Source organism: Anopheles stephensi, chromosome 2, assembly GCF_013141755.1.
Source record: "Anopheles stephensi strain Indian chromosome 2, UCI_ANSTEP_V1.0, whole genome shotgun sequence".
NCBI classification, from domain to species: Eukaryota; Metazoa; Arthropoda; class Insecta; order Diptera; family Culicidae; genus Anopheles; species Anopheles stephensi.
Genome location: NC_050202.1, coordinates 4,708,664 through 4,726,815, shown reverse-complemented (window position 1 = coordinate 4,726,815; position 18,152 = coordinate 4,708,664). Strand labels below are relative to the sequence as shown.

The 18,152-nt window shown below is 46.7% G+C and overlaps 1 protein-coding gene across 2 annotated transcripts in view; it reads left to right on the top strand.

The window, feature by feature from the left end:
- Positions 1 to 18,152, top strand: part of LOC118508163 — a 133,617-nt gene that overhangs the window by 41,514 nt on the left and 73,951 nt on the right. The gene's annotated exons all lie outside the window — the stretch shown is intronic.

Here is an 18,152-nt window from a genome sequence, read left to right as displayed (position 1 = left end):
TGCTGTAACGAATTCGTGCCCGTCCGTAACGAATGCCACAGTTTTGTTTCGTTCGGGTCAGGACCCCCCAGCCAGTGAGCAGGGCTTGTGCAACAGCCCTTTCCGGCCCACGTCTAATGAGCCATTAGATGGAGCCTTGGGGAGGGTAAACAAAGAAAAAAGCCACATCAGTAACGAGCGCATAAGATGGCCATGTAAAAGTGTGTGTGTGTTTCACTTCCGTTCCAACACAAGTGCCACACACTGGACGCTGGTCACCGAGAAAAATCGCGCGAACGAGCGACCTCACAGCAGAGGGGATGAAATTATGTTGTACAAATAAAACTTCTCCTACCGAAGGGACACGGCTTCACATGTGTGGCCTCCGGGCAAGGGCGGCAAACCCACAAGACAAGACAATCGAACCTGGCAAAGGTCGAGGGCAGCGGTTCGCGATCTTGTCGAAGAATTAGAGACGCACCTTTGGCCAGAAGCACGGACGAACACGGGCACACGGATGATGATTATCGGAACCAGGTTCCTGGGGACTTTCCCTTGGGGACATGTTTCCTGTCAAGCGACAAACGTACGCTTCGGGCGCTGTGTAAGGCTCGGGGCGGGAAGAAAGTGCCAGCACCGAAATTCCGTTCGCCTGGGACGAATGACGTGAAGCAATGCAATAAATTATAATTACTTTTTGGTCGCATGTGATAAACAGCGACAAGGCGAGATTAATATTGTTTCTTGGATTGGGCGGGCAATGATTTATGAATTGTTTTATTGAGGGACCGGTAATTTCTCGTTATTGTTTTGAATGTTCCTTTTGTTGGGCCGCTTAAAATGGCAGCTTTACAGTATTGACACATTTCATGAGCCACGGCGTTTGATTAGGGGAAGTCTCTGCTCTCTTTCCCTGCAGCTGTGTTCCTACGGCGTAACGACCTTACCAGATCATCTCAGGCATATTATGGTGGATTTGTGGACACTTCAGTTATGCCAGCGCGCCTTGTTACAGCAACATTTATATTGGGGGTCGCTAGAAGAAGCTTGATTCAAGACTTTAACTACAACCTCGAAAGGTCTTGTGGCCTGCCATTTCTTACTTTCGTGACATGATTTACCTGTAGCTGGATAGTCAGTCCTGCGTACGGGGAGGATCTGGATGGGATTTGAGCCCCGGTCCTGTTGTGTGAAGACAGTCGCCGTTTTCGCCTGGACCGCCGGACCGGGGCCCCAATGAAAGACTTTACATCCGACTCAAATCACGCTCAAATATATTTCATGTCAGATGATGATCCAGATGAGATGAGAACTACAATCCTTGATGTACAATACTGAAAGTCATACATAGTATTCAGCTTGGATGAAAATAAGAATATTTTGAAGACTCCTGTTTCTCCAAAAAACAGCAGAAGAATTTCCATGCACAATTTCTGGACGACCTCATTTTAAATTATCTGAACCATACATCCTCGAATATTGATGGAGAATTGACGGGCGATTCGATCGAACCGTTGATAAGCGTCCAGTTTGGAATCCATCTTGATTGACACGTTGGGAAAGGACACAGATGTTTGGTCACCTGCCCGAGAACTGTCTCCCCGACGAGCGGTCCGGTTCCATTTCCAACTGGGTCATAACACTACATGCGTTACAATTTAAATAATAATCAAAACAACTACATTGTTGCACCAACCCCCAAAGTAACAATATTACAACAGCGCTCCCTGTGTTTTCGAGCACATCCTACGATGCAATGGAAAACGAGCTGCTGTATTATCGTGTGCGTGTGTGTGCGCGCGTCAACCCTCGTCGCTGTCACGCGAATTATGCGCTGCAGAGCCCGCCTCAGTCTGGCCTGATTTTCTCACCCATCCATCCGCCAATATAGTGGCCGTGTTACAGTATTGCAATTTAAATAGCTTCCCACCTTGTGTGGATGATGATGATGCCCCCTTGCATCTTGTTAAGCCTTACGCCCCAACGTCCGGAAAGAAGCTGACAGCCAGCTTTTCGAGTGGGTGCTTGGAATCCGAATCCACGCGTCACGGCGCACCAGAGCCACGCCACGGCATTGTCGCAGCCTCCGAACAAAAGGTAGCAAACCTGTGGCGGTGGTCTACTGTATCGTTTTCGGTGCCGGGCTGGTTGGCTTTCTCTCTATCTCTCTCTCTCTCGTTTGACGCTTAGTGATGGTTGGGCTAATGCAGCACTGGTGGTAGTAGTAGCAGAAGCAGTACACCCTCAATGACTGGCATTTTATTTACATCGTCAGCCGCGCACAATGAGCAGGCATCAGGTAGGCATCCAGGCGACTTGCTGCTGCTGCCTCTGCTGACGCTTCTAGGATGCTGTTCTGGCAGTGAAGGGTCTAGGTGCTGTCGTCGCTCTTAGTAGGAGAACTAATTAATTCTACAAACATACCGCTTGGCGTAAACATCCACTTTAGTCTCGGGGCCATTTTCACGTACCTCGGACCATTTTCTTTTCCCCGGTGTTTTCTTTTTCTTACACCGAGATGTAGTGACGTGAAGAGCTGACGCTCTGGACCTCGTTTTGCAACCGGCGGTCTAATTCTTGTGAAAGCTAAACCCGTGATGACGTCTGCTCGCTTTTGGTGGTGGTGGTGGTGGTGGCGTTACAAAAACACCCACTGCTTAGTAGGCGGCCGGCAGGATCTAATAAAAGGTAGGAGGACGTTGCCCTTAGCGCGCATGTTGGGCTCCGGAAGCTCGAAGCTCGGCCGTTCGGGTGTTTTGAGATTCTCCTGCAGCTCGGCTACCTGTGCAAAAGTATTATTATTAATCACCAGGCATAACAACGGCCTCCAAACTCCATTGTCGGGATCCGTTGGGGATGAAACACTTCGGCCATCGAATTAACATCCACAATTAATTACTCACTTACTTTCTCCCCGTAGCTTGCTTTCGACAAAAGGATTTTGCGCGGAGATCAGCCCCAAAAAAAAACGGGAGCATAACACAAGCTGCAAGGTTCCTTCCTGGAACCTTCGACGTTAGAACACCTTTTTCGGGCACTGTGCCACTTCCGAGCTAATGTACTTTCCAGAAAACAATTCCCCTTAAAACAGGGCCAGCGACACGTTAGTGTGTACGCCTCCCGCTGGCTGTAATTAACATGCCAGGTTTTTTGAAAGGGTTGGATCCCCGATCCTCGGGCAGCGCAATGAGGAAATTGGTTTCTCTATTAAGCAATCTAAACGCCTAAAGAGCCCACTCATGAGTTGATGTAATAAAATGCTCTGTTTGATTGACTCACCGGAAGATGATGGATCGAACATGGCGAAAGAGTGTCTTTTTTCGCGATGCGTCACAAACTAACATAAGGCTGGCTAGAATTCCTTCACGGGACATCACGCGCCCAACCAGATAGTGGAATATCAAATTCGTGATTGCATTTGCGTACCAGCAATTGATTTTTCATTGATCGGTGAACCATGGCTGCATTAAATGAAGCACCCAATTACTGATAGCCCTGATAAGGCACACAGCGCCACGCAGTGTGTGAAGTGGTTGTCTGGTGCGAAGGGTCGTCCCGGGTTGTAAGATAACGTCTGGCGGATGTTTTTTTTTTTTTTTTGTGGAAGTACTTGTAATCAAATCTGACTCCACCAAATCATGTCCCATCATCAGGGTGCGTTGAGTCTCGCGGTGATATACCAAAAAATGGGGGACCACACATATGTCCCCCTTTAGACGAGAGTTGAAGGGAAAAAAAGAATCCGTTTTGCAATCACTGAGGGGCGCTATCTAAATCAAATACAATCTCGTCCTAGCATAACAAACACTGGCGGGTCCAAAAATGGCCAGATTTTCCTATTAAATATCACAAAACGTACGCACACCCCAATATCTCGCGGTAAATGACTCGCGCAATCAATCATCGGCAGTTGACGGACGCGAGATTGAGTCAATGGGCGCCATGATGCTTGTCCAATAAACGCAAAGCCCTCAACGCTGGCCGCTGGGAGAGGTGTGTGTGTGTATGCAATTATTGGAAGTGGGCCATATAAAGAACGAAACAGGGGTGAAAGCGTGCATGCTTAGGTTGACCTTCCACGACTCGCGTCAGTTATTGGTTTATGGTATGCGAAATCGTTTATGGCGCCTAAGATAAGGAAGGTGTGAACAAAACGTCCAATGAGTGTCATGATTTGCTCTGGGTGGTTGGTTTTTGTTGTTTTTGCTCTTCAGGGGGCAAAATGTGCCACAGGCACAGGCATTTAAAACAGTATTAGCTATCTTCGCGTAATTATAGACATTATTTAACATTTAGGGGTGAAATTTGTGCTTATTTTAGGTTTAGGGGTGAGATTCGAATGGACAACACTTTCGGTATGCTAGTTCAGAAAGATAGGCGACCTTAAACTTTCAGAATTAACGTTGGTACTAGAAACCTACTCTATTTATTTTGAGGGACTTACTCGGAACCTAACATTAAATGGAGAATATATGTGGCGAATACAAGGTATCTGATACTTCAAGAGAATAAGCTGTGGAATCCATTGCTCTGTAATATTGAATATTTAGATCCAATGTGGGATAAGGGGTCCATCGATTCCTAAGATCTGCAAGATACTATCAGGACTATTTTGAGTCATTTACCGCACATTGGTACCTCTGGCTGCCCTTTAAGAGTAGCAGTCCTAAGATATTCTGGTGGTTTTGACATCAGTTTTGACTAGACTTCAAACAAGAATGTTGGAGGCTCTTTGAGAACCCTCGGATAAAACTGAAGGCCAATATCCGATTGTTGGCATCCTTTCCATTCTTCGATCAGTATTCTCTCAGAATTTGGATCAAATCTTGGATGGATCCGGTTTCCTGGTGCCACTGGATCACTCTTACATTTGTTTAAATATGTTAGGCAAACAGAAAATAAAGGTTTGTTCATATGTAAGCAATGTTAGGGCCTGCTACAATAAACAAACTCTATTTTAGGCCTTAAGAGGCGTAAGAAATAAAGCTGAACCCTCCCCATACTATCAGCTCAAAATCAATCACTAATGCTCCCCCTCCCGAAAAAGTCTTGTATCGGTTTTACAGTACGCACAATGTAGCAACGAGGTCCTACAGAACAAACTTCTTTAACTTGACAACTACAGCCTCCCACAGGCCCCAGTAGCATAGCTTCACCGAGCAAGAGGCTGTGGAAGTGGTTTTCGGGTCACTTGAAATTGATTACGAGATCACTTCGCCTGCTTCGTGACAGGCCCAAGCGATCTTGTACGCATACCCCCACGATTCCGAACAAAAAGAGACTCCATCTCTCGCTCGCTCGCTCGCTTTCTTTGGCCATTAGAAAATTAAACACAATTTATCCAACTAAACACCGGATTTTGGGGCCGCTCGGGACAAAGGCGACGCGGAACAACATTGTTCACTTTTTCTCTACCCATTTCCTTTTGTAATGCGTGGAGTTACGATGCGACCGTGGACGGTCGCCTCCAACCAGCAGCCAGCAGCCTGCCTGCCTTCGGAAGCAGCAACATCCTTCATAAAACTGGAGAACGTCGTGGTTGGTTCCGTTTCGCAGTACGGGATCCGCGTCATATTGGGCGCTCACTTTAAAATTAGACTCCATTCAATCAATCAACCAATTCAAACAGTCGGCAAGAGTGGTGGGCACACCAAGCCAAGTTCTATGTTTCAAATCACCCGCGACCATCATCGGAAAAAGTTTTTCGAAGTTTTGTCATCGTTGGTGCCGACAAAAACTTCTGCTGAGCGCTCTGATTGATGGCGGAGGATGCAACAGCGAGGGAAAATGGTGGCCTGAGAGGAGGATTGTTTTTATTATTTCCCCCCCCCCCTTCCCGCACCTCACGTGTTTTCCACCCTTCCCACTTTCCGCCGCTCGGGTGTTCAGAGAGAGTGTCGTCGACCAGTGTGCTCACTTTAGTAGGATTGGGTTTGGACTTTGAAGTGGCATACCATTCGGTCGGTGCCGTCCGAATGGGAAGTGTACGCGCAGCTACGCATTCCGCGTCCCATGACAATGGGGCTTTGGGTCGTAATACTGATGTGACATGATGCAGCATTCGGGAGGAAGTAGCAGCAGCGGCCAGTTGGGGTGCTGCTGGGGTGAGATGCTTTCGATTTGGAAAACACTCAAACGCAACTCAAAGTTAAACGTCACGTTTTGGATGTGTTTTTCTCCCGATGCTCTCGACGCCTTGTCGGTGTGGGCTGGTGGATGAGTTTGTAGGTTTGCTGTGTGTTTTAAAGTATTCGAACAATTTTAAAGCGTTGCAAAAGGTCAAATATCTGGAGGTTGAATTTAATAATTTGTAATGTGATTTTTTAGCTTTATTTTCTACTCTTGTATTCATGTCTCAAGTTCTTATTCAATCATTTAGGATTTTATTATATCTGCTTATCATCTATTTATTTTGATGTTATTTATTTACGTATTTATTTACTTTTGTTTTACTTTTTCTGGATTTACTTAATCGTTTACTTTTTAATGATTTCTCCGTACTTGTTTTTAATTATTTACTTAAATTTTGGGATTTTTTTTCATTTGATTTTTTAATTTGTTTTTCTTATTTAAATTTATACTATGCAATAATTATGTTCCGTGTCTTATAGATTATTACATGTTTCAACTATCATCAGGTTCTAAACTTCAAATATTTTATTACCCTACTCGACAGTGTCCAAAAACACGACCAAATAAACATTTGTTTACCATCACTGAAACAAACTGTATACAATGGGGCAATTAAATATTATTATTTAAACTATGCTTACGCAACCGAAGCGTTTCGCCGTTACGACGTGACTATTTTATGATTCACACAAGTGCCACAACTTCCTGCTATTCTTCAAACCTTTCAATCCATGCAATTGAACCAAAGCGATCACACAAACGCGTCTTTTCTAGCCGGCCAGCTGCTGCGTGTACCCTGCTACACAAATCAATCCGTACCGATTGTGTGTGTGTGTGTCCCCGGCGTCAGCCAAACCACGGCCGAGAATGTGCACACAAAGGTTCGCTTTCGGCTCGAGAACCGGAGAGCCGCCAGAGTGTGCGTGGAACGAGCGGAATGTTTAGTTCGTTTCAAAAATTTTACTACCGCAGCTAAACATGACATGAACAAATAATGTCCCGTAAGCCTCCATGTCACACAGAGAGGAGGCAAGCTGTAGCTCGGTCGGACGGACGACGCTCGACGAGTTGTCTACGAGCCGCACCATGATTATGGTTCCTAAATGCCTAACAAGGTTGACGTGTAGCTTGTATAGCTTCGGCGAAAGAAAAACTTTGAAGCGTAGCGAGGTTTGGATTCGGAAAACCTTTTGCACTTAAACGAATTTAACATGTCCCCAGTCCGGGACCATATGTGATATAAGGCTAGCTAGCTCGTTCTCCGTTTCACGGTGACCCACTTTTCCCGACCCGGACTGCAGCAGTCAATCGGGATAAGATTCTACTGAAAGATGGAACGGGGGGAAACAAGAATAATTAGCACAAAATAAGTTCCCCTAGTTTCTGACTGCATCGATGCGACGACGACTGCGAGATACGTTTTGACGCATCGATCTGCAGCAGTTTTGGGGCGTTCTGTTTTTTGTCTCTGATTGTATTCTGGCCCTACCTGCAAGGACAATTGTATTTCTGCGTATGTTACGCCACTTGTCTTGTGCGTGTGTGTGAGCTCATCACGCTCCAGATGCCAACCACCGTTGACAGATAATTAATTTGTCCCGCATATGCAAATGCAGCAAACGCAGTTTTTGCCATCAGTCGAGTCCCGCTGTGCTACTGGTCCTGCACAGTGGTTTGTCATCCGGTCTAGCGGGAAAGAACGCACACACACACACACACGCGTAACAGGAAAAAAGCAACGAAATATCTATCAGCGGCAGAGTGGCTCCAACTGCAATGGCAATGGTGAAGTACGCTTCGGAATTCACTTTTTCGCAGCATGTACGTACGTAGAGAAGGGAAATTTGTGCAGTTGCCATCCGGGCAGGACATGCCGGATGACACAATATGTTATCCTTCGCTTCTGTGTGTCACCGTTTTCCGATCCGAGACGGTGGAGATTTTTCACCGGGCAGGATGGACTTTTCCACCATTACCCCACACCCAGGGCCTGCTGCTCAGCGGCATCACAGAAGCATCAACACACTGCTGCAACCGGGACGGTCGCAGCGATTGACTTCATTAGTATGCGGCACTCATGTCCGGGACTCGTGCCTTGTCTGTGTGTGTGGGTCCTCTACTAAATATCCTCCCACGGAAGCTGATATCCGTTTTCACTCTCAAAGGCACAGGGTTTATAGAGAGCTTTTTTAGAATTGCTGCTGTAGCTAATATCCTAGGAAATGGTTATTAAACCAGGTCCTGAAAGCTTCCGAGATTTGTGAGATTAAAATTGATGTTGTTGGTAGGAAGCTGCACACAGAGACATCAGGCATCATCCACCAGCATTGATGTGCGCCCATAGTTTATGGCTTTATGAGCAGTGACAAGTACAATTGCTATTAAATACCAATACCGGTGTGCAATGGAAAACATTTTGACGCGTTGCTTAGGTCACGAATTAAAATAGTCCTCAACATTTAACAGATCCGGTCCCGGGCGACTTTGGTGATGTCTATTTTCTCACTAAACTCAAGGTTCTTTGTGTTGCCGTTCGGTTCCGGCTGCTGTAACACACGCGCGCGCTTAAGTGTTTTCTTTCGGCTGGAGCAGTCATTGGGACTGTTGGGAAAGTTTTAATGAACATGCATAGACAAGCGCCTTCCGCGTGCGTTTGGTTTTCGCACACAGCAGTGCACGGCCAACGTCTGGAATGTAAGATTTATTATTGTACTTGGCAAGAGTTTCAAGTTTGAGGTTATTGCGAAGCATTCCGAAGACAACTTAAACCACACCGGCCATGCGGTTTGGCAGTGTGCAGTAGCAAGTTTAATGGGGCGACTCGTAAATGAGATTGTTTGTTGGTGGTTTAATTCCTTTAACGAGATGCATCCCTGCCGAGCGAGCGAGGGTCGTCGAATCACCAAACATTTTAGCAGTACGCTTAAAGGGCAAAGGGAGAGCAATGTTATTACCTCGAGAAACGCATCAAAAGAAGTTTCCGTTTGCCATGAGCAGAAGGAACCAATGCTGATTGTGAATTAGCTTCTTGTCGTCGTGATATGCATCCACCCATGATTATGTCCGTAATGTGCTTCCTTTTCAAATTCAAATTCATGTGCTGCTTTCACTGCACAGTAGCTCTCGGAAGGGGGATTTGTGAAGGAAAATAATAACAATACTGTGGCCATCATTACTATGGTTTCACGGCAGTTCCGTTCTCTATGAAACCCGGACCTCCGGACCCGGAAAGACAACATCCCCTCCTAAGGGTTTTTGGATGACGTAGAATATCTTGTCCAACTTTGTCACCCCAATGGGTGTGCAATCATTAAATATTCGATAAGTGTGTGTGTGTGTAGAACACGGTTTGACGGTGCTGTTTTTGGGGAGGGATAGTTTTTTCTTCTTTATGGCCCATTGTTGACTGGCACATTCTAAGGGGAGCATGGGTAGTAAATTACTTTCCTTAGCTGGCTGATGTCTTTTGTTCGGACTTGTTTCGAAATTCGTCATGGTATCAACAAAACTTTAGCTTGGGAATGATGCAGTGATGAAGGGTGATTTGTTTGAGAAGATGTAATGTGATTGCTACAATGTAACAAATTGGTTATGTGTTAAATTGAAGATAAGATCAAGCGTTTGAAGTTTGCTAGACAACAAAATTTTATCGGAACAAACTGTTATGAGAGGAAATGTTTATTTTGTAATAATCGCCGTTCAAACATTTCAAGAAAATGATCAAAATATGTAAACAACATTGCTATACTAAGAAACTGACAGCACTGACAGAACTGACAGCATGCAATCAAATGACAGATCTATCTGGCAGATTAGCAAATTGTGTTTAGAATGCCAGGTTGAATTGTTTATTTGTGTTATTAGAAGCTTATGAAGGAAAACATGTCGATGTGACACTTCAGATTGCACTTCAGTGCCTCAAATAATTCCATTAAAGAGGATGATCGGTTTATCAAACGATTTTTCAACTTGTATTTTGATTTGTCAATATCTTTAGTATCCAAAAGGGTAACCAAAGCTGATGTAACGCATAAAATATTCATTTCGAGCTAACAACGGAATGGAATTTCTATTGGTTTTGAATAAAAAAAAACCCCCCGGTTCGTTAAAGAAACTCCTCATCGCACAATTTGTTTAAGCATTAAGATGAAGATGGCACACTCAATCGAGAGCCAATCGTTCGGTCCTATCGACATGATTAAGCGAACCTCCACCTCGGTTCGCATGCATGAAAACCTTGAAATCCTGAAATGTATTTATTTACGCAACAGTGAAGAAAATGGTCGGTTACCACCAATACCATTGCCTGTGTTTGTGTGTGCACGCCTCTCTCTCTATATGTGTCAGGATTGAATGGCAGCGATAAGCGTTTCATTTGCTTCTCGATAGCGGCACAACCAGCTCGCGGGCGCGCACGATACGATACGAGGAACAATTCAGCACATTAAAAGGCTTCCCTTCGCGCGACCGGCAGATGAAACGGTGAACCACGTCCAACGCCCGAGTTAACGCTATCAATGCATAACTTTGTACAAAAAAAAAGAGGCTCTTTGGCCGCGAAGAAACGAAATCCGAGCAGCGGGAAGGTCAAAACCGGGCTCGGCGACTAGAATTTCAATGAAATTGTCATCGATTTTTTGGAGGTTGCCCCGGCAGCTCTGGCTGCTGCTGCTGCTGCTGCCAGTGTGGTGTGCATCACGTTTCAGGTTTTGTGCCGCGCCGAGCAATGGCTGGCTCCGTTTCGAGCGATGGACGATTCCAAATCCGCAGAGTTCAGGTTCGATGGGGCGGAGAAGCAAAAGTTCTGGTACGTGCGTTGCAATCCTGCCAAGACACACCGGGGTCCTCGTAGAACCATCAGCGGTCGTAACCTGCACGATTCGCAGCTAAATAAAATAACACCCCAAAAGCGGGTTGGATGCACATGAGCTGCGAGGGTGCTTAAATTAGGTGATTTTTGGTATCCAATTATTTGCCATCGGGCCACCGGAATTTCGGGCCAGTATGCGAAAGAGACTTAAGGGAATTTACATATCAAGCATGTGCCAAGTGGGCCCATTGCATTAGTGAGGGAGTTTTGCTACGGGGCTATCTGAAATAGATCACCGACCCGATCCGGCAACGAATTGGAAACGAGCTTTAATTTTGTACTCGAGCACTTCAAGGATCCGTGATCGGGAGTTTAGATAAAACCGAAATTCCCTTAAAAAGATCCCACGCTGGCGCTAAATAAACAGTGAAGGAACCTCTAAAGCGCAGATCCAATAACTGGCAGGTAGGGCAGGTTAACACTCGCTCGGGAGGAGAAACCAAAAGGATTCATATGGTCCTGTGGTGCTCTCGGTGCTCTAGCGCTCCGGTCTCGGAGGTATTCTCGTATCGATAGAGTATTGGAATGTTGACAACACCATATGGTGAGCATTGTCCTTTTTTTTCGTGTGTTCTTGCTGTCCCAAGTTCCCATCCACCAATATTTCCTATCGACACACCGTGTGTTGTTTAGTTTCCAGTTTTCAGGTAGTTCCAATACACACGTATAGGAGACGCGGGACCCTCGTTCTCTCGCGTTCCATTCTACACCATCCCGGCACACAGTGTAGCCATGTGGCGTAAAGCACACACCTCAACTTCAACTTCCTCGCTTCGCTCGCCGATGCATCGCTGCATAATTGTTTCAGGTTTTCTGATTTCATGGAATTAAAAGACCTGCGGTTCTGGGATTTTCTACCGATTAGAATCGAAGTAGAAAGAGTAGGAGGAGCCGGTCTCCTAAAAGGACGATTCAGGTCCATATCGACCCCTATGCGCATTAAACACGGCCACTTATCGACGTATTGATTGCAGTCCGGTGTTTTTCTTTCGTTTGTGCTTTAGTAAAATATTCATTCCGCTGCGCTCACCGAGGTTCTCGGATGCAGCTGGGCCCTAGCTGGCCTAGTTTCGTTGGGCCTTCCTTTTCCAATTTCCCTACCACACACACACATAAACACAAAGCAGAAAAGCGAACGTATGCATTTTCCACTGCATCACTGCAATTTGTGCTTCACGACAAATCACACAAACCCTGTAAAGAGAGTGGGTCCCTCTTTGTCAACCTTCCATGGCTGCGCAAAACGGGGGGGGTAATCAAGCAATCGATAATAATTCTGAAAATCTGAATATTGTGTCCTTTTCGGAATGGAAATTCGAACAACGGGGGATGTTTCTACCAAGGAACGCTACCCGGTAGTCCGGACGGACGAGAACTTCTGTCGCCACAAACTTCCTGACCCGTGCATATTCTTCGCTTAGCTTGGGGTTGAGGATTGGAACACCTGGGAAAGGGCAGCAAAGGTGTGGGACAAGATATGCAGCACCGGAAGACAGCTGACACAATTCATTACTTACGGCTGACCGGGCCGAACGACTGTATCGGGGTATTGAAAACTGTGTGGCCGATAAATGAGTGGCAATACGGTGTTGTGATGTGATTCTCGTATGCTTGTGCTCTAGGTTCGCCGGAGGTTCGGGACGAACGGTGTGCCGGAAGGGTACGGGATGGCATTATCATACCGTGCCTCGTGTTGGTCTATATTTTCTTGGAGGGGATCTCTCTGGACGTGTCCATATCTCATGCTCCAGTGCACCCTTGCTTTGGGTGAATCGATCACACACTCCACACTGTATTGCTACCCTGTAGGAGAAGGTTAGGCTGGACTCTGCCGTTGACTCACCCGTCCGTATCTTGTCCACCGCCACACCGGATTGTCTGTTCGCGGTACACCGGAAAGTGGTGATAAAAACCCCCTACTGAATCGACAAAGCCAGGCCGGCGGCTTGCTCACAGTGACTTGCTATCATTTCGGTACAGTGCCGCGCGTCCGATCGCGAAATGACACATAATCAAAAATGATTGATTTTGTGTCCTCGCCCCAGCTCTGAGCTCTGTCCCTTCCCGCCGCAATGGAGCGTCTACGATCTGACACTATTCCAGTGTGCCAGAGATGGGGAACCAGAGCTCGATTATTAGTATGCAATTTTAGTCTGACTTTTTGTGTGGCCAGCCTTCCCTTTATTACTTTTTCCATCTGTGAACAAATGCTTCCTGTTGTGCTTGCTGTGTGTTTTTCCTCTCGCACTTAATTGCGTAGTAGTGGCGTATGTGTACCACGGCCAGAGAGGAAATAAATTGAAGCGCACCGGGAAAAATAAATTGAAATCGGACCACTGTTGAACGTGCAGAGGGAAAAACAAATGCATTAGTCTACGTGCCGCACTTGGTGGAGCGCTTGTAACTCGGAACACGGAACGGTGGAGCACGGTGCAGTGGTGGGAAAATTATACTGTCTGCCGACTTCTCGGATTCAGTGGGCGGACTGGACTGGCGGTGGCCAATGTACGGTTTTTGTCTTTCGCCACTGTCCGCCACTTGTAAATAATTCATTCGTTTCAATTTGGCGTTTGAAGTACGCGTTTTATGAAATGGTCAGACTAGAGCGACCTGGCGGTTTTGATCCTGGCGCGCTGTAATACGGCGCATATTGCATATTGCAACATGCATGGGAAATGTGGCTTTGTGTTTAATAAACGCTACCAGGTGGTTTAGCTTTTGTACACTTGCATACAATGTTACTTTTGATCTCATCAGAGCGCTCTCAGTTTTTAGGACCAAAGATAAGCTACTAAAATGGGGTTATTTGCGAGAGGCAAGGATAAAGCAACAAAATTCAATATAGAGTAACACTCCCCTAGTCAACAGCTAATCTCGTGAAATGGGATGTAGGTAGGCGCCGGTCCTAGTCGCAGAAGAACTAGTATCAAATCCCATTAAAACGGCTTACTTCGTACACAGGACCTTAATTTCCTCAGGAACCTCAGGAACCCTGGTAACGCTTAAAAACGCTTTATTTTTGTTAAAGCAAACTTAATCAAGAATTTAAATGCAATTCTCAAATAGATTTCTTACTGCTCGACAATTGCTTGAATCTTTAACACATATCCGCGACAAATGTCTCTTAAAGCTACCCTCCACTAACATCTCAGCTGGACTTAAAATAGCTTCATCTTCCTTTCAATTTTCGCCACAGTGCAGTAAATGTCTATCAAACTTCGTCCCATCCGTGTGGGTGCCTGCCATTTTTTATATCTCTCTCCAAATGCCATTTCGTTGCATGCCATCGATCGAAGTTTTACAATTTTAATCAATTTCTTATGAGTTATTTCCCTGCCTTTTTTTATGGCAATCCTTTTACAGTTTATAGTAGCTCGCTACGAACCGCAACCGCAAGTGATGCGTTCTTCTTTTTTTTCGCACCGAATGACCGATGTCGAGGTGTTGTGTTAGTCTTGTTGTTTTTTTGTTGCTCTGCACTTTTATTATCACCACCCCCAAGTCCAGAAGGCTCCATTTCACCATTATTGGCTGGACTGAAGTGAAGATATTTTTACGCTATATTCCACACCAAGCCATCGTTGGTGTGTGGATTGCTCATCCACACTTGAGCGTGTTTCGTAGCGCACCGTCTCGCGCGAACCAGCGTCCTATGAACCTATGTGAAGCTCTTTCTCTCTCGCCTCCATTCTCGATGGTCGATTGGGTCCGACCGAATGGTTCAAGAGCAAACTTCTGAGATTATTGGCTGGCGTGCCTTTTTCTGGCCATCCAACCCACGGAGCGCATCTGACACGGGATGACTGACCTTCCCTCATCCTCATCCCCTGTTCACCCAGCGTCCTCATCCAACCGCCTGCTGACAGGGTTGGAGTTGATGGGTTGTTCATAAAATCGCTAATGATTTCCGTTTTGAGTAGGGCGAGCAATCAATTTCTTTCGTACATTGGTGTCTTTTTTGTTGTTCTGGTCGCCGGGTCGCTATCGTCGTCGTCTTCTACCTCCAAATGCCATCCTCTGTCACGAACATGCGGGCGCGTTCCGTGATAGACACGCGCGGTCGTTCGCGCCCGCGGAAGGCCCCTTCTAAGGCAGGGAAGTGACATAGTTGGAGTTTTATTAGGTTGTTAGCTTGATCGATGGTTTATTGATGTTCGCTGCCGATCATATAGCGTAAGTGTGCTAACTCGGATTTCGGTTTTAATTGCATTCGGGCGATAGTGATGCTCCTCTGCCTGGTCTGCTGATGTCACCTTGTGAAGGGTCGGCTGGCTACCGCTTGCTTGGTTGGGTTCTTGGAAGTGGAACACAGCCGAAAAGAAAAGGATTCTAGAAACTTTTATTGAGGATGACTCTACTTTCACCCGTGTACATCAGGTTTGGAACGGACGGGAAGTCATACAGACAAGTAAAGAATCGCTCCCAATATCCATCGGCAAACAAAGCTTTAATCTAAGCTAAATTCTTGATCCAGCTGTCCTAAAGTCACCCGTTTCCTTCAGGATTGGTTTGTCAAGTTAAATTAGCCAATTATATTTATTGTCCCCAGCTCGTTTCAAGCCCCAAGCAGCATCCCTCGGACGCCTGAGATATACGTGTGAATTCTGCACATGGGGATGCAATAATCTTCGCATTACATTTCACTGCATGCAATCAAGCCGTCCGTCCGTCCGTCCGTCCATACGTCCCGCCCGTGTAGGATTCGTCCGGCTGACGATAATAAATGCGAGAAATTTGTTAACTTCAACAAGCTGCTGCTGCTGCTGCTGCTGATGGTCTGCCTTCACGAAGCGTCCCTTACGAGCTTCACGTGCAAAATAAGCACAACATACAGGGTGATCCTTGAGCATGGGGGGATGACGGAGCATTAGGATTTCCGCCGTAAGCGGATGCGAACCCGTTTTGTAGCCGTTTTTAAGGAAACCCCATTTACCATTTGTTTGCTGCACCATGGTACAAGATAATCCCTGCTCGTCCGAAAGGGGTTTGCCCTAATCCTGGAACGCTAGGAACGTGAATCCTCCTCCTCCTTCTCCTGCTCGTGAGGAGATTGGAGCAGGACTGGAAGGACTGCTATTATTCAACTCGGTATCGTCGTAATAACTGGAGCGCACGATGAGCTTTGACGACCTCCGGTCCCCGGTAGCGAAAGGCCCGGATATGAGTGAGTGACATGGCTGAGATTGATTTCGCTGCAAGGCCCGGAGTCCTTGCTGGCACAGCAGTAGGCGCAGGTGCTGGTAACCATTTCTCCGGTTTTGGAAATTTCTGACCTGTCTGCCGTTACCCAGAAATTGTACCGCCGGGCTCATCTCGTTTATAACGATTATCCCTGCCGATTGACCAATCGGTAATCCTAGCCTCGTATCAATCAAATTAATTCAATTTACGTTCACTGTCGCAGACACGCTGCCGAGTCTGGTTGGCGCGCGCCATTGGCCCTTCCGAGCATCCCCCGTGGATGGACGACTGACTCACACAAGGGGTGGTGAGTCTTCGCACGGCAGAATTTATTCTGACTGACTGCAGCCATTAACCCTGGACGCACAGCGTCTCACACACACACACACACACACACACACACACACACAGATAAGCATCGTCGAGCAGGCAAAGCGCATTATAAAACGCGCGCGCGTATGTGCCGGCGAGACTAATACGCCGCACTTCATGAGCAGCATACGGTTATCGTCTCGGTTGCTGCGAAATCCTGGCGACGCTTAGGGCGTCCCCAGCCGGAGCAAGCACGATGTCGAATCTCGTAATTACAAAGCAGTGCTGCTCCGCAAACAGCCAGAGAGCGCCACCCATTATCGCCAACCGTCGTCCGATTCGGCGGTGACACATCTCACCAACCTGCGACCACCCGGACGACTCTGGTGACGCACCAACAGCACCAGCAGCAGCAGCAGGGACGTCTTTCCGTCGGTCAACTTTCTTGCATCGTGGAGTGGAAAACGTGGCCAAGCGTCGACCCGAAGCGGATGCATTGATCCGCCTGCGGGCTGAATTCCACAGCTCTAGGTTTAGCTAGCGGACCGTCGTTTCGGAATTCATTAATTTTATCACACTTCCAGAACCGCCATCTTCTTCTGGTTGTGGCCAGTGCGTGGGGTGAGATTTTGCTCGACAAACCCAGATCATCCCGAGGTTCGGTGGGCCGGGTCCGACCAGCCGACCGACCGCTTCTGCTGTAGGTTCGTCGATGCGTTCCATTGCATTGCCTGGGAGCAAGGCAAAATGTCACAGTGATGTGTGGCCGATGGCCAAATATTTATTTGTTTGCCCTTTTTGCCTGGGTCTGGTCTCGTGAGGGCTGCCCTACCCCCACCCCCTCCTCCGGCCGAGCATGGTCATTCGCACCACCACGGTCCGTTTCCTGTTTTTATTTGCCTTCGGGCGTGTTTTCTAGATCAATGCCAATATTGTGCGCCCCATCCGATGTGAGCGGCACCGGTTTGTGGTTTTGTTATGATTTTTGCCACTCAATAGTGGCTCGGTATGGCCACCCGCATTGCTGCGGTTTTGGGAAGGGGTGGGGGGGGGGGGCTATTGCTTCGGTGTGCAATATAGTTTCCGTTTTGCTTTTTTGGGGACAGTTTTTTTTTGGGGTTAGTTCGGTCGTGGAATGGGTTTTTTGTTGTTGTTTCTATTTGCTTTTGGGTGCAAAATTGGTGCCTTTTGAAGGGAATTATTTGGGCCATACGTTTGCTGTCAGTGTGTTACTTTGTAGGGCACTGGTTTAGGGTGAAAATGTTGGTTAATATGCCGGCGAATGTTGAGTGATGTGGTTTGCAATTGAATTTGCAAGCATTAATTAGGTGTGTTTTAGAGATTGCTATTAACGGATTGGTTCAGATTAGTCAGATTATACAGCGCTTATATGCTTTTCATGTAGATATCTAGACTTTAAGTTTTCTGGTGTTAATATTTCCAGTCTCTTCTTCTTCTTTCTTGGCCTAACGACATCTTAGGTTACCCTGCCATTTCCGGCTTACTAGACTTTTTAATACCACATAGTTGGATAGTCAGTCCTCACTATGCGGGAACGGCCCAGATGGGATTTAAACCCCGGTCCTGCCGTGTGAAAACAGGCGCCACTATTGCCTCGTCCACCGGACAGCAAAACCCCGTTTCCAGTTTGTAAAACCTTTAGAAAAAAAATCTGTCA